This window comes from Octopus bimaculoides, chromosome 25 (assembly GCF_046866305.1).
Source record: "Octopus bimaculoides isolate indiv1 chromosome 25, ASM4686630v1, whole genome shotgun sequence".
In the NCBI taxonomy this organism is placed as follows: domain Eukaryota; kingdom Metazoa; phylum Mollusca; class Cephalopoda; order Octopoda; family Octopodidae; genus Octopus; species Octopus bimaculoides.
The window spans coordinates 376525-398769 of NC_142952.1; the positions used below are offsets into that span (position 1 = coordinate 376525).

Sequence of the window (22245 nt, forward strand, 5' to 3'; positions counted from 1 at the left end):
GGAATTTATTAAGACTCTTTATTACTGGAAAGATTTCTCCGCTGCTGTTGTGGTTGTAGTCGTTGGAATATCGGTGGTGGTGGTGGCGGCGGTGGCGGGTGGCACTCGGCTCTCGTTTTTCCACCCAACCTACGAGAGGCAGCAGGCTCTGAGGTGACCTCTGTTACCATAAACATCACTTTGATTTTTCTACCCCCAACGACCACCCGCATCTGCTTGCAATCTTCAATATTAAAATAATTAGCAATGTTACAGGAAGATCCTCCAGTGCAACAAACACGGATACGAAAACTTCTGCAAACCACGCTTCTTCGAAGCATTTATTATTATTTTTCTTTTTCGGAGGTGGTGGGTGGGGGTACTGTTTATTCTTTCGACAGGAAGCGTCATCACCCCAGGGCATATAATATTGGTTTTGAATTCTGGCACAAGGCCATCAATTTCGAGGGAGAGGCTAAGCCAATTACATTGACCCCACCCCCAGTGCTCAGCTGGTACCTATTTTTATCGACCCCAGTGGCATATGAACTCAGAACGGAAGAAATGCCGCTAAGCATTTTGTCCGGCAACGGTTCTGTCTTCATGTTCTTGGTGGTTTCTCTCTTTCCCTCAAACGTCTTCCTTTCGCTATTTGTTCAGGAATCTTCACAGTTATTTTCTGTTTGCTGTTGTTAATTTATCGTTTTTTTGTTTTGTGTTTTTTCCTTGTTGTTGTTGTTGCCGCTGCAGCCGCGACAATTTCTCTCGTCTCTCTGTTCAGTGACGTCAGTGTGGCAGCAGAGACCAGTCAACATGACGGCAAAGACTATCGTTGTCATGGCAGCCACTCCATTCATGTTTTATCTTTTGCTTGTTTCAGTCATTGGACTGCGGCCATGCTGGAGCACCAACTTAAATGGTGTTGGTCGAACGAATCGACCACCAGTATCTATTAATTAAAGCCTGGTACTTATTCTATCGGAATCTCTTTGTCGAACAACTAAATTATGGGGACGTAAACAAACCAACACCAGTTGTCAAGCAGTGGTGAAGGCAAAGACACACACACACATCCAGAGTTGGTTTGTTTACGTCCCGTAACTTAGCGATTCGACAGAAGACACCGATCGAATAAGTAATGTTAATTTTTTCGCCTAAAACTCTTTAAAGTTGTGCTCCCAAACGGGACCGCACAGTTCAATGACTGACTGAAACAGGTAAAAGTTGAAGAAGATGAAGATGTACCGCTAAACTATAGCGGGTTGGTCACAGTTGGAACGCATTTGATCAGAGATCTGATGGTTCACAACAACTGACCTGGGACGAAACAATAACAACACCAACAACAACGTCCGTCCGTCCAGTCATTGAATATTAAGAGTAAACGGATCTCTTCATTTATTCTGCTCCAGCGATCTCAAGGCCTTCGATATACACGCACGTGAACGCGTATCGATATCATCGAAGACGTTCAAAGGAGACATCGATACCGAAGAAGACACCGTTCTTCTTCTTCTTCTTCCACCACCCATTGCCTCCTCCTCCCACTCCCCTTATGATATCATAAGTGAGGTAACATGAACTTTGATATATTGGTCCCTGTATCAGTTTGCAGTAGGAAATGTAGTGCGATACGAAACAGGCACAGAACGTCTGAAGCATTGCGCCCGACGAGGAATGTGACACACGCACATACACACAGGTGCGTATGCATATATACGTATGTATGTATACAGATCTCTTGGCCCCCTTAACCGGGTCTCTGTAGCAACAATAACATCCAAATTACGCGACCTGATGTCATTAAGGAAGCGACCTTGCTTCCAGCTTGACACCAGGCCACGCACATTTAAACAACCTCCATGAATGTTCGACATTGCTTACCTCTGCATCAGTGGTTCGAGGTTCCTTCGTTCTCGTTTTCTTTCTCCTTTTCCCGGGCTCGTGGGGTATTTGGACGTAGGCCCTCGTAAATGTATGGAGAAAAATCCATTCTGAGAGGGCCTACGTCGTGAGAGAATTCGGACTTAATCCGTCCGTAATCCTTCCGATCACACGATACACACGTTGTTTCCAAGCACTACACCTCTGTGTTAAACGGATAGGCTGTCTGTTTAGTACACCTTTGTGTTAAACAGGTACTATGTTTGCTCGCAACACCTTTATGTTACTGGGTCGAGTATCTGATCACTACACCTTCATGTTAAGGGGTGGACTGTCTGTTCGCTATCCCTTTATATCAAAGGGATTAGAGGGCCTGTTCATTATATTAAAGAGTTCAACTCTCTTTTCATTACACATTTATGTTAAAGAAGGTAAGAGAATCCGTTCAGTGTACCTTTGTGTGTCAGAGGGGCGGACTACTGCTCCCTATACCCAGGTGTTAAAGGGGTAGACTTTAGTTTGTCAGCTCCCTAAACCTTTGTGCAGAAGAGTGCCTGGATTTTGCTCCTTTATGTTAGAGACATAAATGTCTGCTCCTAACATCTCTATGTTAAAAAGGTAGAAAGACCCCGCTTAAAAACCTTTGTGCAAAAAACTATTCATTCCTCCAACTTTATATTAAAGAGGCAGACTGCTTCCTCGCTGATCCTACGTGTTAAAGGGACAGCGAGCCTGTCAGCACATTCCAGTAGCTTGTTTTTTCGCTCTACATTAAAGAGGTACGAGAGGGTGGCCTGACTGCTCAAACTCCGCCTTCTTGTTAACGGTGTTGCCCGTCTGATCACTACACCTCTTAAAACGGGTAGCCTGTCTGATGTTTACCTTAAAATTAACAGACATGACTACCGCCATCCCTCCATAGCCTTCGATGTTACAGAGAAACAGGCTCCTATCCTCCTGCCACCCCTTCCCTCTCCATGCTATACTTTTGTTATAAGCATAGTTTGTCTGCTCTTAACAGCAATTCTGTTAAGACATTCATCAGTTTGGCTGACCTTCACCTTTGCATGAAAAGTGTGTGTGAGAGGATAAGTCTGCCGGTTCACCCCATCTCCTACTCCCTTTCTCTTGTACCCTTTCATACATAATGGCAATGAAACACATCAATCAATCCAGATAATGTAAAACCTAACAATGCTATTTTTGTGAGTGCGAGTGCGAGTATATGTAGACGTATGCGAGTGTGTTTATGCAACTGTATGTATGTGTACATTTGTATGTGTGCATGTGTAAATGCCTATACATGCACACACACACATGTGTGTGTATACACATGTATATGAATGAATATACATTCATATACATACATAGATATATATTCAAACATACAAACATTCATATACGTATTGATTTTAATGGTACAATGTATTTTTCCTGTTTGATCCTTTAATGAACAGTAATGGCCCCAGAACAGTGTCATGGTCAATGGTCAAGCAGCTGTTTCAAATCTCAGTCATAGTGTTCTAGGAGTTGTGTGAGGAAGCTTCTTGCTGGACAGATGCTCTGTATTCTTCAGTATGTCATTTTCTTCGAGGACCATTATCAACTTCTTTCTGGTGATTCGTTCCATGACTTTACTGATCTGTGAAATCAGAGAGATTGGCCTGTAGTTTTTGGCCCCTGCTCTGCTTCCACCTTTGTGGATAGGGCATATAATGACTTCTTTCAGCTTTTAAAGAAGTTTACCACTTGCAAGGAAATTTTGGAAAAGTACCTGAAGTGGTTTCGTCAAAGCCTGCCTACATGGCTTCAGGAGAATAGCTGGGAAGCCATCATGAGCTCACTTCATCTGTGGCCACAGTTACATCTGTCTCCCCAATGTTGATGTAATCGATGGCTGACGCCTCCTTTTCTAGAGCCGCAATATCAAAGAATTGAGCCGCATTTTTTATCAGCATGTGTCCAAGGGGGGAAGTGAAGACACTTTGAAATTGTTCCCTGAGTATCTCACTTATCCTTCTTGGGTCCGCTGTCAGTGAGTCATTCCCTTGGAACAATGGTCCTATGTGTATATATATATATATATATATGTATACACACACATACAATATACATTCACACACACACACACACACATATATATATATATATGCACACACAAACGCACATATATATATAAATATGTATACATACTGCATATTAATTTGTGTGTGCGCGTGCGCGCGTGTGCGTGACCGATGTATAATAATAGGCAAAGGTTTGAAATATTGGTGAAAAACCGGTGCTTTTCGAAGGAAGTTCACCGAGTTATAGACGCTCCCTTCTCACTTTCTCGTTCTGGCAAATGCAGTGAACCGGTGGTTGGCCGGTTGGAAAGCCATAGCAAACCACGTCAACGGTCACCAGTTGCGGTGTGACATGAAATGGAGAGAGAGAAAACATAAGTACATTAAAGCAGAGAATTGAGGATGTGTGTATGTCAGGTTCAATGCCGTATATAAAGGGTGTGTATGTATGTATGTTGATTTGGTACAGAAATTATGTATATAATACACCTGCATGTATATGTGAGCGTGTACATGCACATGTATGTGTTTATATCTATATATATATATATATATATATATATACATACACACACACACACACACATATATATATATATTTGTGTGTGTGCATGTGTGAGAGTATGTGTATGAATATATATATATATATATATATATATATATATACACACACACACACACACACACACGTACTTGCACACACACACACACACACACATATGTGTCTATGTATGTGTCTATGTATTTCTGTGTGAGTCAGTTGTGATGACAATTCTCCATATGGCAGCTAAAATGTCAAAGCCGTAGACAGGCGTGAAATTACTACAAACAAAACACTTCATGGGAAGTGCTGTTGTTGTTGTTGTTGCTGTGTTATTGTTTTTTAATTGTTGTTGTTGCTGTTGTCGTTATTACTATTGTTGTTGTTCGTGGTGGTGGTGGCTGTGACGATAGCAATGTGCAAAGTTGTGTGCTGTGTAGGATGGTGTACTCTGGGGTGTTGTACTCAGATGTGGTGTATTTAGTGTTCTGTATGCTTCATGTGGTGTGTGTGTGTGTTTATAGACGGATAGAAGGAGAGACAAAGAGAGAGAAAGAGAGAGTAGAGCTGTTGGTTGGATGGTGGAAAGAAAGTAAAATGGAAAGATATATGCTGTATATATATATATATATATATATATATATATATATAATACACACACACACACACACACACACACACACACACACATATATATATATATACACATATACATACAGAGAAAGAGAAGAGAGAGAGAGAGGGCATTGATATGTGAAACTAATGATGATGATGATAATAATAATAATGATAATAGTCGCCCCTATAGGGATGGGTCTACCACAAAGTGACGAAGGTCTCTTTATCCTTAGCTGGCAGACCCCTTGTGATGGTGTCTCGAAAAGAAACACTGCTGGTTGTGACGTGTCATCTATTTAAGGCCAAATGGAAAGCATAATGGCAACTGTGTCTATGGAGCCCGGATCTCCGAGGAAAGCAGCAGGGTGGGCCTGGTCCTTATCCAAATGCTGCGACAAAGACTACAAGATGACGGTAGAGATCAGAACGACGATGGGGTTGTGATGAAGTTAGTCTAAGAACATCAGATATATAAAACATGCAGAGGGAAAAAGCATGTCGCCTGCTACAGAGTAAAGACTTGTAAAGGAGAAAATCTAACCGTGAAAAGACAATGGCTGTTCGAGTTGGAACTGGAAGAGGTTTCCACAACAGTGGAAGATGAAACCTATGTAGAGCATGTAACAGAGGAAATAGAACAAGATCAAGAAATGACAGAAATAACATCCTCAGAAGAGAAATAACAACCGAGAGGAAAACAAGTTTTACTTTGTCGAAGGGGGGAAAAATGTTTCAGACGGGGAAAGGAACAAGTGAAAGGAAGACACTCGCTACGTTGAGAAGAATGGAAAGAGGAAGAAAGCTACTTAAGATATTAAACAAAACGGTCAAGCTGTTAATGAAAATATTACAGATTTAAACAACCTCATATACTGCGCAGCATCTGTTGCTGTGGAAATTCTTGGGTTTAAGGGTCAAAGAAAATCATGGTGGGAACGAAGACTTGAGAACCAAACTGAACAGCTCAGCAGAAATCTTGAAAGGAATCATGCAACCAAAGAGAAGAAGATGGTGAGGGAAAGACACAAAAACGAACTTCAAAGGAAATCCACAAATGGTTAGACGTAGTCAAAGAAGAGATAATGCAAACAAACTCAAAAGCAGTGAAAATAACAAAACCAACAAAAAACAAACCAACACCTGCAGAACTGGTTCTTCAGAAACAATGAAAGGAAATTTGAACAGCAACTGAACAATCAGAGGAATGATGTGCCAAATGTTGAAGCAGCAAAGAATTTTGGGTGAGAAATTTGAAGCTCACTCAAGAAAAAATATAGAAGCAGATTGGTTATAGAAATTTGAAGACGAAATGAAAGATGGGTCGAATCAAGCAAATATGAATATCGCAAACAAGAAATTGAAAGAGACATATCAGAAGACACCAAAATTATTATTATTATTGCTATTATTATTATTATTATTATTATTATTATTATTATTATATTTTTTGCTATTGGTGCGTAGATTCTGGGGCAGACATGTTGTCACCACTTTACCAGCACTCAGTTCTGCTAACATATTTCTAAAGACCATTTATCTCTCTCGCCCATCATCTCTTCCACCCATTTTTCTGGGGGTTTTTTGTCTGTTTTGTTTCTTCCTTTATCATGCAATGTTTTCGGATCACAAATCTTCACACAAAACAGCTGCACAAATCATCCGTTGAAAAAGCCGTGATGCTGTAGTTACCGACTCCAAGCAGGACATAATATCTCAGCCTCCTTCAACAGTTGTACAGATACAATTACAAGCACCATGGAAACACCCTCACCCTTCCTACACGCTCAATTCTTAGCTTTTATTTGCTTCTATCATTGGGCTGCGGCCATGCTGGGGCATCGCCTTCAAGGCTTTAGTCAAACAAATCGACCGCAAGATTTATTTTTTTGAAGTCTTGTACTTATACGATCCGACCCCTTTGCTGAACCGTTAAGTAATTGGAATGTAAACAAACCAACGCCAGTTATCCACCGATGTGAGGGGATCGAACACTAACACATACATATATATACGACGGCTTCCACACAGTTTCTGCCTACGGAATTCACTCACAAGGCATTGTTTGGCCCTGGGCTTATGGTAGAAGACACTTTCCCAAGGTGTAGATCAGTGGGACAGGTTTAGGGTTAAACAGCGACGACGACGATGACAACAACAACAACAGCAGCAGCAGCAACAACTCACATTCTTTAAAATGATATTCCCATCCATCCAGTTCTTGGCGAAGAAGACCAAACACACTAAGCGACCAATTCTAATGACTAGCTTCATTCCCGCAAAGGAATTTGGTAAATTACTGTCTCAGAAGTCTTAAATAAATAAGGATTCCTTACATCCAGAACGTGGTTATTATAATATTTCTTTATGTGATGTTTTTATTGCCAAATTCTGGAGTTTTTCAAGTGCGGTTTATTTCGGATCTTCTTGTTTTGCTTCTCCACCTCCCAAATGCTAAAATTCCACAAGAATCGCTTCACAAGTGGTTGCAAGTAAAGAATTTTTATTTTTACATCTTTTAACTCCAAAGAGAGTTAGCTTTTTAATATTCCTGCTACATAAGGTGGCGAGCTGGCAGAAACGTTAGCACGCCGGGCGGTAGTTCGTCTGTCTCTACGTTCTGAGTTCAAATTCCGCCGCGGTCGACTTTGCCTTTCATCCTTCCGGGTCGATAAAATAAGTACGAGTCGAACTCCCGGGTAATGTAATCGATTAACCCCGCCCTCAAAATTTCAGACTTTGTATTTACAGAAGAAAGGTTTGTTATTATCACGATCTCATCATCAGCAGCGCCGAAGACTGGTTCTTTGGATTCGCTTCTGCCACATTCCTAGAAATAACATTCCTTAATCCCACGCCTCCTTTGACCGCAATTTTCTGAGGAGGGGGTTGGGTGGGAGCTGCGGATTTTTTCCATTTGGCTTGTTGCTTTATCTTTCATAGCTGCGTCGTCAAAATATGGGAGAAAATATTGCATCAGTTATCATAATCAATCAATTGGAGAGAGAGATAGCAAAGGGACGGAAAACCTTCATTTACACCCTCACCTTTCTTTCTTTCGGTCTCTCTCTCTCTCTCTCTCTTCCTCTTTCTCTCACATTCTTTCGTAACCTCTCTCTCGTCTGTCTTGCTTGTTGTCTGCTCCTCTGAGTTCTACAGCATCGTCTGTTCGTTTTCCTTCTGAGTTTGTATGGGATTACTCTATCTTTGTAAATAGAAGTCAACTATTTTCTGCGTGTCTTTCTTTTTGATCCCCCCCCCCCGATTTCTGTTGTCGTTATTTTGTTTTTGTTGATGTTATGAATTAAAAAATGGACTTTCCTCTAACAGTTTTTATTTCCAGACAAATTACTTCTCTCTTGTTTGAGTAGAAAAACATTAGCAAACTGTCGGCGTTGATCCTTTTGAAAGAAAATATTATTAGGCTCCCGTGTAAGCAAATTCCAGAACGAAGTCAAAAGGGAGGTAGAGGTAGGAGTGAAACACGAGAGACTGAGGAGAGAGGGTGAAGTTTAAGAGAAAGAGAGGGGAACAAGAGAAAGTAGTGCTGTGGGTGGGTGATGGAGGTTTATAAAGGTGGGGTGGGGTGACTGGTTGGTTGGCTGGCTGGTTGGTAGAAGTGAAAGAGAGATAAATAGACGGGGAAAGACTGAGAGGAAGAGAGACAGTTACACACACACACACACATAAAGACACACTCACACACAAAGACATACACACTCTCTCTCTCTCTCTCTCTCTCTCTCTCTCTCGCACACATACACACGCAGACATACACGCACTCACACACACATAATATTTATTGCATACACAGTGAGAGAAAGAGAGAAAGAGAGAATGAGAGTGGGGAAATAAATAGATATTGAAATGGGAGAAGTAATGAATGAGGCAGACGATTGTAGGGTCGTTATATAAGTTGGTCTTGGAAGGAAGAGAGACAGAGATAGAGGTAGAGAGAGAGAGAGAGAGAGAGAGGAGAGAGGAGGCGATAGGTTGGGGGTGGGGTGGGTGAGACAGTAAAAGTGAGGTGGAGGTAATGGGGAGGGTATAGTAGTGATTGTGGGGATAGATAGGGTTAAGTAAAGGGGTGATGAGAGGGATAAAGAGAGAGAGAGAGAGAGTGGGGGATGAAAGAGAGAAAGAGAGAGGGAAAAGAGAAGGAGAACGCTTTTGTTGAGAAATGAAAATATTAGCAATTGCAGGGGCGGAGTAGTTTTTTACACGCATGACCACCACTACCAACGAGTTAAGTGACATGACAGAGACAGAATGTGGGATGGTGGTGGTGGTGACAGTGATGAAGATGAGGGTGGTAGTAGTAGTGGTGTTGGCGACGGTGTTGTTATGGTGGTAGTGGTGGTAAGTACTGATTGTTCTTGTTGTTGTTGCGGTTGTTGTTGGTGGTGGTAGTTTCTGTCGTTGTTATTGTTGGGATGGTTGTCACTGTGGTTGTCGTTGTTAGTGGTGGTTTAAGTAGTAGTAGTAGTAGTAGTAGTAAAAATGTTGTCAGTGACTGCGGCGCTGTTGTCTCCGATTATGATGTTGTGATGTTCTTGCTCGCCGGGGGTCAATGTAATCGACCAACCCCAACCACAAGATTTCAGGCCTTATGTGCCTATAATAGAAATGATCATGATGTTGTTATTGCTGTTGTTGATGGAACCAAGTAATAGGTGCAGTAGGGAGAGGTTATGAGAAATAGATCTGGTCTAAGAATAGGTTTATGACAATTTCTCTCCATAAATGTGAATCCTTCCACACCAGTTGCACTCATGCATCACCAAAACGTAACACTTCCGCCACCGTGTTTCACGCTAGGCACAGTGCATTCGTCGCTATTATCTTCGCCATACTCGTTTAATACCATCTGATCCAAAAAACAAGTTGATTTTAGTCTCGTCAGAAAAAATTTTTTTATTCCAAAACTCCTTCCCCTTACTCAGGTTTCGGCAAAAGAAAGACGACTTGGTTTTATGCCTGGTAGTGAGGAGAGGCTTCCTACGAGGAATGCATCTATGAAGACCCCCACTGGTTCAAACTTCGGCGAACTGTTTGGGTGGATACACTCTTTCCACTAACAGAAGACACTTCTTGGGCCAAAGATGAAGCGGTACGACGCCTGTCGTCCATCACGCAACATTGGATGTGGTGAATATCACATGCAGTTAAACAAGAAGGACGAACTGGACGATGTTTATTGCTTAGCCGTCCAGTAGTTTTGTACTTCTGAATTACTTTGGCGACTATGTATTCGTTTGCTAATTAATTTGGATCCTAAACCATTCTTATGCAAATTAAAAATAATTTTCTTCAAATCTTCAGACAATTCTTTCCTTTTGGTGCCATTTTAATAACAATGAAGAAGATTTTCACCACGGTCCAAAAATCAGAATTCCTGCAGATGCAGTAACAATGACCGGTGAAAAAATCTCCTGGAGAAATAATTTATCAGAATTGAAATCATCAGCAAAATCTGAATTTAGTCAAAAAAAGGGGAGAAAATAGTGAATATAACAAATTTCCTTTAGTGTGTTTACAACGTTTTAAAATTAATATTTCGTTCATATCTTTGAAAATGCTTATTGTTTTATGTTCCAAATTTGTATGATGTTTGCATGTATCATATATTTTATTCAGTATAAATTTCGTTTGATTTCCTTCGATATTATCAGAGTAATGGCAATTTTACTGAAACTTTTTAGAGGTGTACATACTTCTGTGCGATACAATATGTGTGTGTGTGTGTGTAAGCACATAAATGCAAAACAAGGTGGTAAAAAATAATACTCGAATACCAAAGGTTGAGTAATATGTTTTCTTTTTATTAAAGCTGCAAAAACATCATATGTACGACAGGCTTTTTCTTTTCAGTTTCCTTCTGCCAAATCCATTATTCACAAGGCTTTGGTCGGCCCGGGGGTATAATAGAAGACACTTGCCCAAGGTGCCGCGCAACGGCGGGATTATATATATATATATATATATATATATATATATATATATATATATATGAGGTCTTATAAGTATCCGGACTGTTACCATACTAACGAAGCTAAAGCACGCAGAGTGCAGCCGCTTGGCACAGACTAAAAGAAATACGAAAAGAAAGAATTATAGACGAGATTAAGCTCAGAGGGATTTGAACTCCGGATGCAGACAGCAGGAATAAAAACATTTAAGACATTTTATCCAACGCTCTAAACGACTCCACCAATTCCCAGATTTGCCATTCTCAGAACCCTCCGCCACCACCGCACCGTCACGTGACCATTCTTGCCATGGCACCGCAGCTATGACGATCATCAAACACAACACAATACAACATTCTCAAGCAATTCTGCTTCACTTGCTACCAATCAATTATTCATTTATTGATTGTTAATTATTATCGTCTGCTACCTTCATTTACGCTAATAAACAACAACTATAACAACACACATACACAAACCAGCACAGAAACACACAAACAATGCAACCGATTCTTTCGCTTCGGAATCTTCTGCGAGGACTTATAGTGTTTAAGGGAACATTCTAAGCGAAACAATACACACACGCACACACACATATACGTTTCCATATACATATATGTGTGTGTGTGTATATATATATATATATATATATGTATATACACGCATCTCTCTCTCTCTCTCTCTCTCTCTCTATATATATATATATATATATATATATATTCACACATGCAAGTACCCATACTTTCTCCTCAAAGCCAGTCACATGTACATACACACGCGTCGTCGGTTACGTTGAACTAAAACAACCCAATTTTTCGATCAAACATTACTCTCTCTCTCTCTCTCTCTCTCTCTCTCCATTCTGTTGTCCTCTAACTAACCGAGTATTTTACATACACACCTATACACGGTGGTGTTCTGTAGAGTGGCGAAACCGTTCTCAAGGCACTCGTCCACTGCCCGAGTATTGCTGTCTTGTGGAGTTATATTGAACATTCTACTGCCACGCATGGAGCAGATCCGACTATCGACTGATTCCATTGTAAAGATCGCCCCGAAACCTTCCTTTGGCCCGAAGGACCTGTTAGGTCTGGTTGCTTGATCCATCGAGGCAGTGTGCTGGAAAAGATTGAAAGGGCAGAAGAGAAACCCCTTCTTCTTGGGCCAGGACAGTGGCGATGGGGAAGGGAAATGAAGCCGAAAAATGGATGAGTGCCTAGCAACGTGTAGATTGGAAGAGGATAACTGGGAGAGGGCACTTTGCTTCGGTGGTTTTATGGTGTTTCCCCGATTATCCTGCCATAGGCCCACGATGGATGGTATCCTCCTTTTGGGGAATTATTCCTTGTTTGATCATTTTGTTTCTTTGTTTTCGTCATTTTGCTTTTCATACGATTTTACGCAGTTTCCCACATTATATCGTCCTGCACCGTTCGCAATGATTTTAATGAACCTTAGTGGTGAACACAGAAAGCAGAAAAAAAGAAAATAAACCCTTTATTATTACTCGTATTCTATAGGGTTTCACAGTGACTTCAGTTCTCACCTCTGGAGACCAAAACCTGACGAGGCGGGAGTTGAAGTCGCAGCCAGCTTTCCACAATAAAAGTGTTTCTACCAACTCTTGGCTTCCTTTTCAGCAGGAAAAATGTTTGTTGCTTTGTTGTATTTAATACTTAACAACCTCAACAGCAATACACACACACACACACTCTCACGTACATACATATTGTACATATTTGCATGTATGTATATGCATACTGCATACATATTTACATATATTTACGCATACACACATATAAATACATTGTGTGCGCGCGTGTGTGTATTATATACGCGATACATGAATTGTAAAAAGAAAGTTACAATCTTCGACGTCGGTGGTCCAACTTGTTTAAAAATGATATATAAAAAAAAATATAAGGAAAATGGCAAATGTGCACACACGACTCGCACGCGCACGCGCGCACACACGCTCGGATACAAGCGCACGCACACACACGCTCGACCCCCCCCCCGCAAATAGTCGGTTTTAGTGTTTCACAAACGAGAAATGGTACCTAATCTCTCTCTTCATCTCTCTCTCTTTATCTCCCCCTCTCTCTCTCTCTTTCTATTTCTCTCTCTCTCTCTCTCTCTCTCTAGAGAGAGAGAGAGAGATAAGTATATACATATGTGTGTGTGTATATATGTATATATCAGGGGCGTACACTCTCAGGCATGCAAGGTACACGCTGCATGTTCTGTGGTTTTGTATCGATATCATCGGAAAATTTCATAAAATAGTTACTTTTTGTCTCAAAGAAACTCCGTCAGGTGTTTTCTAATATATTCTGCCTCCCCTTCCCCCTTTCTCAGTGACTCGGTCGTCTGCTTTGAGAAGACCACCTGACACCCTCCTCTCTCTCTCTCTCTCTCTCTCTTTCTTTGTTAATGTAGAATTGTTGCCAGCCTCGTTCCACTTTCTGACCCGAAATGACCAATCCCATAATTCCTGAGTTAGCCATCTGAAATGTCGGAACAACCTGGCGGTAAGTTTGAATCTTTTTTTTATCCAAAACATCCGTTTGCATTATTATATTTTTGGAGTGTTCTGAAAAAAAAAATATTACCTATATTATATTTCTTATTTCAGAAGTAGCTAATTAATCTTAAATTAATTGAACTAACGTTATTTTTTCCGTTTTGTTGAAATTGACTTACAATTTACTCAGACAATTTACTTGTGTTCTTATATAAAAGTAACCTTTTTCAAAACTTGATAATTTTTCAATCTTTTATGATATGTTAGGGGAAAAATATGGAGTCGATGCATCAATCGGAATTCAGAGATTCAAAAATATTTCTATTGAGCCCCAACGACATTATAGAATGCTTTATAAGCTATGCCAGAACTCTTCAATCTGTGCAAGTTGATTTTGACAATTCCGTCCACCACTGCTTCTGTAGGAAATGCGACAGGAGAAAGAAGACTGTCTGGGTTAGCACTAATGTCAATTGAAAAAGATTTATTACAACAATTGATGAAAAGAGATTTCTATGAAAATATGATAGATATATTTGCCCAGAAAGATCGAAGAATTGAATTAATTTCGAAATTAGGTAAATAACATTTTAACGTAAGGCTCGACCTTCTTACATCAGTATTGTTTGGCAGGAGAAATGGTTCGACTTCTTCGTCACACCTAACCTACATAGGTTTTCCTTTCTGTGCTATTGGGTGTAGTTTATTTACGGCCGTAAATGTCTTGTTTCAATCTCAGAGATGTTGACTTCTGCCACAACAGTTTGGGGGTGGGGGTGGGGGGCTTTTTACAATGTTGAATTTTCGCTGTCTTTTATTGTGTGTGTATTCATGTATATGCGTGTATTTTCAATGTGTGTGCGTGAGACGTAGTCTTTTCATATACGGAGTTCAGTAAGTCTCAGAACAGTCTGCTTGAGTATCAACAATTTTCCCGGAATTGACAAGTAGCATGATAAAGCACCTGACTTGTCTTCCAGAGCGTAACGATCTAAAACCATGGCCATACAATGTAACTGTGTTCTCTTTATTAAACCATTTCAAATTGATTCAGCTGAACCAATAGGTATAGGGGCTAATGCAGAATCGCACCCCTTTGAAAAACGAAATTTTGTGAAAAAATTTTTTCGGATTCCTACCTTTAACAGAGATTCCGAATATGCAAAAATATTAACAGAATCCAATTTCCTCTTTATTCCATTTCACTTATGATTTTTAGACATTTTTAAGGGAGAGTGAGGATGGGAAAGTCCTGACGTTTCAAAGAGAGAGAAAAATACAAACAATACACTTATTTCAGGCTCATCTCTACAGAGCCATTTTTTATTCCCTGCTTATTCTAGATCATACGGGGGTGATTGCATATTCAGAATCTCCCATATGTAAATCGTAGGAATACGAACATTCTTTTACTGAAAAATTGCCAGGTGGGGTGGGGGAGAGAAATTTATTGCATGCCTAACCCCGGAAGTCACCGCACGCCACTGGTGGGGAGATAGATAGACTGATAGATGTACATATTTATATACAGGAACCCACGAACACACACGCACACATACATATATAGGCTCAATTGCACTAATAATCATAAATGTACGAAATACAAATTTGTAAAATTCTAAAATGAAAACTAAAGAAATAAAACTCAGAATAACAGCCACAAGACGACTACAACGAAACGCATTCGTCTTCTCAGACAGTTTTGATGGGTTTTTTTTGTCTTTCCAATTTCCCTGAGAACAACGTCACAATCGCACCGCCTCCAGCACCAGCTCCACCAAAACCACAACCACCATCTCTATCAAAACCATGACCACCACGCCGTTCCATCTACCACATAAACTGTCTTAGACTTATATCAGTCTGCCCAACTTCTTTTGCTTGTTTTATTATTATTATTGTTGTTGTTGTTATTATTATTTACCATTGACTTAGTTTTGCAACAACAGAATCACCATTACTTACGGTTCTTCTTCTTCTTCTTCTTCTTCTCTGCTCCAAACTTTTCCCCTCTCTATTATTATTATTATTATTATTATATTTCCTCCATTATTTCCTTAAAAGAACGTTGTTGTTGTCGTCGTTGTTTTTATTTGTTTCCTTTGGGGAATTCGCTTTGACTTACTTTATTAAGTTTTATTGTTGTTGTTAGCAAAGCAAAGCGTTTTCACATCTGTGTGTACACACGTGCGCGCGTGTTTGTGTGTGTGTGTGTGTGAGTATTTGGCCACTATTGTCACTGATGTTGCTACTTTTTAGCCCAAGGTCGGCGCTGACCGAGCACACTTATAATACCGCCTGTCTAGCCAATATATCCTTCGATTTTTAAGAATACAGCGTGTGATTTGAGAGAAATTTGGCTGTTACTTCTTTTGTAGCAAGTTGTAGTGCTATATAAATGCTCCCTCACTCAATCTCTCTCTCTCTCTCTCTCTCTCTCTCTCTCTCTATATATATATATATATATATATATATATATATATATATATATATATATACACACACACACATACATTGTATAGATGTTTTATTCGTTGAACAATATTTCGAAATATTGTCCAACCAATAAAACATTTATACAATCGAATCGCGCTCTTCGTTTTGACTATTTACCTTCGTGAAGAGTTACCTCAATCCTTTTTAAAATATAATAATATTAATAATAAGAAGAAGACGAAGAACAACAACAATAAGGATTATGATGATAATAATAATGATGATAATAATAATAATAATAATAATAATATTGAGAACCGAAGTAATCTTAAAATTTCCCGAGGGTCACTAAAACAAAGTATACAGTTAAGTGCTGAATTCGATGGTAGGGAGTAAACCCTTCCTCTCTAAATTCTTCATCTTGTACTGAAATTAGAAATTGTTGTTGTCATTGTTGTTGTATTTTGCCTCGACAAAACGAGTGAGTGATGTGTCTTTCGTGTAATTCCAAGAAATTCATCGGATTACACGCTAAACGAAACGAATATTTTGTGTGAAATATATTCTTAGATAGGTAGACATTTATCATTGGTAGATATTATTTTTTCTATTCACGAAACAATTTTTTTTTTTTTTGTCTTCCTCAAACATTTTAAACATTACATCTAAAACAGTACATGCCTCCCCCCCTCTCAAACTACAGCGAAAGGAAAAGAGAAACGACGAGGGTCATGTGAAGGAGATAACATATTTGGACTTTCAAAAAAGGCGCAGCAAGACAGGCAATTTTTCGCTGACATCTCCCACAGTAACAAGCACACACACACACACACAAACACACACACGCCCCTCCCCTCCACGAACAAACATTTTCAGCCAAAAATTTTAACACAGAAAATGCCAACAACAAAACATCATTTTTTTTTGCTTTCATTGGCAGCGAAGGAAAATTTGAAAAATAAGTTAAATAGCAAAGAAGAGATTGGCGTGACATAAATATGAACGAAATTAACTGCTTTCTCAGCCGCATCACTCATCCAGGAGAGGGAAAAGCTAAATCTACCTCAGTTTTGCAATGAAAGGCAGAGGTTTTCACTTGTTCTCAAAGGAACTGTTGAAGAATACTGCGGGTTATGTATGGAATGATGAAGAATCCATCGAGCATGGTGAAATATACGAGAGTATCTGTTCGATCTTGTGGACCAAAGATAAGGTAAAGCCACAAGCAGACAAATGTCCATCGTAATACTGCGGAAAGCGGGTAACCAGCTCTTTGAACCCCCCCCCCCCAGCAATACAAGACAGTCCTTGCTTTTACTCTGTATGTCATAATACTGCTTGAGAACCACATCACTTGACTGGAAGGAGACTGGAAGATGATGATGACACATGCGGCTTAAGTTCACCAGTCGCCGTCCTATAGCTAACTATACACACAACAAGTAATACATGTATGCGTGTATGTATGTTTGTGTATGTATGTTTGTGTATGTATGTTTGTGTATGTATACACTCATAAGACATTATTCGCCACGATGTCATAGTAGAAAACACTCGTGCACTGGAACTGAACCTGGAACCACGAGACTGTGAAGCCACAGCCATGCCTATGCGTACGTACGTACGTAAATACATACATACATACATACATACATACATACATAAGTATGAATACATGTACGTCTGTTCTGTATTGAATTATTTAAATTCTTCCTCTGAAGAAGGAGCTGGTTTCTAACAAAGGTAGAAAGCTGCGTCTCTGAAACGTAGCATAACGAAAACAATGTCACATTTGAAACCGGAGAAAAGCTTCGGATAATTTAACTGTTCCGGATCTTTCCTGTTTGGCTTAACCTTTTAAAAATTGAACATTAATTGAAAATTCTCAAATTCTTATAAATTGGTGTAATTTTTCACGTTGAATCTGAAGCTGTTATTCACTTGTTTTAGAAAATCTTTCTAAACAAGTGCAGAAGTTTGATAATTTTCACCCAATCAAAAATCAGGGTTTGGAAGCTGTCAGTTTTTGCATGATGGCAACATTACGACTACTAATGACAACATTACTATAATGTGTGTGTGTGTGTGTGTGTGTGTGTGTGTGTGTGTACACATATGTATGATTACATATTTATAAATAGCAAAACGCAGGCACGTACACAGACCCATGCGTACAAAAGTACCGACAAGCTGTTACGTATATTATATGCCTAAAACTTCACATACGCACACACCACCACCACAGACCCACACCGGTACCACACACACACACACACACACACACACACACATTCATCCATAAGTACATGGCATTTGATACTATAATTTGCAATGTTTCGTAAAGTAGTTAAAATATCTTCAAACTGTAAATGGCCATTTAATGATAAGCGAAGAGCAGTGATTGGTAGAAATACTTGTAACACAGAACCCTTTAACAGATCAATTAAAACTGAGGTAACAAGAATAAGAACAAATGGTTATGAGATTTTGGAGGACGAAATAAAGAGGCGCAAATGTGACTGCTTCATAACTATGTGGTCTTGGGTTCAGTCCCACTTTGTGGCGTCTTGGACAAGTGTTTTCTTGTATAGTTCCGGGCCGACCAAAGTCTTGTCAGTGAGTTCGGCAAAAAATATCGATAGTATAAATACCGCGGTCGGTTTGTTCGATTAAATCCTTTAAGGCGGTGCTCCAGCATGGCCGCGGTCAATTGATCGAAATCAATAAACGGTAAAATATTTGTTTAAGATAAAAATTTAGAAATTTCAAGCGATGCAAAATTATTCGTTTTGAATGTTGAAACTCGGAGCAGACAGAGCTATAAATATTAGCTGTGGTGGAAGCTGAGAGCGGCTTCTTTGAGTAAACTGTTAACTCCCAGACATAATCCTGGTTGATGATTATCCTAGATATATTACTTTTCAGCCATATAGGTCTCCTGGAGTATTTAACATCAATAAGAATAATAATGATTATGACGAAGTAGCTTTAGCATTTCCTTTAATTCATTTTTATATATAAATACAGCGTCAAATAGACTTACGCATGTTTCTTGTGAGATTATGGATGTACAAGTAATAAATTAATAGAACGGGGTAAAACCTGAAAATAATTTACACAAAACATGCAATTTGTGCAGCCGAACACTTTTAATAACCGAAACAAGTTGCGTTTTGAAGTAAATGATTAAACTAATTAAACTAATTGTGCGTATTTTGCTTTGAATTATTTTCAATTCTTGATTTCTTGATATAAGTGGCATTCCGTCAGTCACAAGGAGTGTTGCAATTGATCCGTTCAAAGGAACAGCCAGCTCGTGAAGAGGCTGAGTACTCCACAGACCCTTAATACCCTTAACGCAGTTCTCAGGGAGATTCAGCAGGACACAAAATGTAACATGGCTGGCCCCTTTGGCAGCTGAGTGGACTGAAGCAACATGAAACAAAGTGTCTTGTTCAAGAACACAACGCACCGCCGAGTATCGCACACCCGCTCTCACGATCGTGAGCCGAATGCCTTAACCCCTCAGCCACGAGCCTTCACTGTATGTATGTATATATATATATATATATATATATATATATATATATACACAAACACACACACACACACACACACACACACACACACACACACACACATATAGAGAGAGAGGTGGGGAAGGCGAAACAGAAAACGATTCCTGATTCTTATTTGATGACTGTCAATTTTTTTTTTCAATATTTAATATTTTTTTCATTTCTGAAACTATTTTGAAAACGTTTACTCTCTTTCCCTCCCTCTCTCTCTCTCTCTCTTTCTTCCCTCCTCCTCTCACTCTCTTCTTTTTTTCTTATCTTTCTTTTCTTCGTGTATTAGTTCTCTATCCCCTTCCTTTTCCTCTCACCCCCTCTCCCACTCTCCCTATCTGACTTTACTCCCGCCGCCCCCCTCATCACCACCCTCTGTTTCTCCTTCGTTTATAACTTTTACTGAAGTTTATTCAAATTATATCATTTGCAATACAAGTGTTGTTTTTCTGAAAGTTTTCTTGGGCTGCTCTCTCGCCGAAGCTGGTCTTCGTTTGTCTTCTTCCTGCCAACGCATATCATCTTACATCACTCTGCAGGCTACTTATACCACTTTCGCTAATGCCGCCTCCATTTCTCTCTCTTTCTCTCTCTCTCTCGACGTACGTATAAATGCATGCATACATACATGCACACACACACACACACACACACACACACACACACACACACACACACACACACACATACACACACATATGCAAGTATGTATATGTGTTTACATGGCTATATGCATTACATGCTTACATACATGCATGGACGTTCATATGTATGTACATATGTGTATGAGTGTATATATGTAAGCAAATATATTTGTGTGCATACACACACATGCACGAATGTACGTGTTTACAAAGGCACATGCTCAGATGTATGGACATTCATATGCATGTGTGTGTGATTATGTTTCTGTACACACACGCGCACACACACACATATATATATATGTATATATGTATATATCGTTCACTTTCCCTCGCCCATCTGCACAAAGTTTAATGTCTGCCAATAATGGTTTTGTGGCGAGGTGTCACCCTGACATGGCCGACACATTTGCAACACGCACTTGCACACGGGTTGCGCGTGCGCACACAAGCACCTAATTGGCACCTCCGTCATTTACGACGATGAGCGTTCCATATGATCCGATTAACGGAACAGCTTGCTCCTGGAATTAACATGTAAGTGGCTGAGCACTCCACAGACACACGTAGCCATAACGTTGTTCTCGGCGTGACACAATGTGACAAGGCTGGCCTTTTCAACCACAGGGACAACTCACTCCAGTCTAGCTGAGTAGACTGGAGTAACGTGAATTGAAGTGTCTTACTGAAGGACACAATGCGCTGTCAAGGATCGAACTGACGACCTTACGATCGTGAATCGAATACTCTAACCACTGAGCCACGCGTCTTCACACAGCATTTCCTCCTTCTCTCTCTCCTCCTCCCTCCCCCTCTCTCTCTCTCTCTCTCTCTCTCTCTCTCTCTCTCTCTCTCTCTCTCACACACACACAATTTTCCACTGTTCAATAGGCATGGCTGTGTGTTAAGAAGTTTGCTTCCCGATCAAACGCTTCCGAGTTCAGTCCCACTGCGTGACACCTTGGGCAAGTGTCTTCTACTCTAGCCTCGGGCTTTGTCAGTGGATTTGATAGACGGAAATTGAAAGAAGCCCGTCGCCTATATATCCATACATATTCTTTTATTCTTTTATTCTTTTATTGAAAAGCAAAAGAAAACTTTTTCGACTTTGTAATAACTTGCAGAGTCTGATAGAGCTGATTGGTTGAGATACGCGACGTCGTGAGTTCGATGAGAGACTTTCATCCTCGTTTATCGCGGATGTTTGTTTTCAACAATGAACCAGTAAGAAATGAATAATAAAACTTATGAGAAAAACAGATTTCATTCCGACACCTCAAGTTGTCCTAAGCATTGCGGGTGGTTGCCGGGGATGCGATTTTGCGGTCAAGCCGAATCTTTGATCGTTACCCCGTATTACCACAGATCAGATCGCTGGAAGCGCTTCGTGTTTTGCAACAGAGCGTACCGTATTACCCGGGTCAGTGATGAGGGAATCAGTGATAAACAAGGACAGATATACTTAGCGATTGTTTAATTCTAGGTGAGCTTTGATCCGTCACAACTATTTTGTAGAAGTTGGCTGACGAAGTGAGTCGTGAGTTCGAATTGTCGAACGTCTCTTTTCTTTCCGAAACCGTTATGGGGTAACTAGATGATTTAGCTTATATTTCTGTGACTGGTGTTGCTGAGGTGGTGGTGGTGGTGGTAGTTGTATTAGAGATAATGTTGATGTTGTAGTTGTGCTGATGACGTGATGGTAAGAATGGTGGTTCTATTGCTGTTATTCTTGCTCTCGGTGGTGGTAGTTGTAGAAATGATGGCGGTGGTGTTGTTGGTGGTGGTATTACGTAGCTACAGGCAGTTCTACCTGAACAATATTATAGGTCTTTGGGGGAAATAAATGCATTAGAACCAAGCCACAGTATACATAGATAAGCACTGGGACGCTACACCCGTTGGTCCCCTGGGCAACAGCTCAATGTGCTCATGACTCAAAATACCACTGACCCCCAGGTCAGAACTGATCCAGCAGTCTTATGGTACGCAAGTAGTAGTCATCCTAACAAGTGAGTGCG

General features: G+C 40.0%; 1 long non-coding RNA gene across 2 annotated transcripts in view; it reads left to right on the plus strand.

Annotated features, from left to right (window-relative positions):
• Positions 1-22245, plus strand: part of LOC106870895 (uncharacterized) — a 97312-nt gene that overhangs the window by 39830 nt on the left and 35237 nt on the right. The window contains exon 2 of one of the 2 annotated variants that reach the window (XR_001409601.3): positions 13494-13585. This is a non-coding gene — a long non-coding RNA (uncharacterized LOC106870895). Of the gene's footprint in view, positions 1-12648; positions 13586-22245 lie in introns of those variants that run through there. The other variant, XR_016238421.1, reaches the window with a different exon arrangement.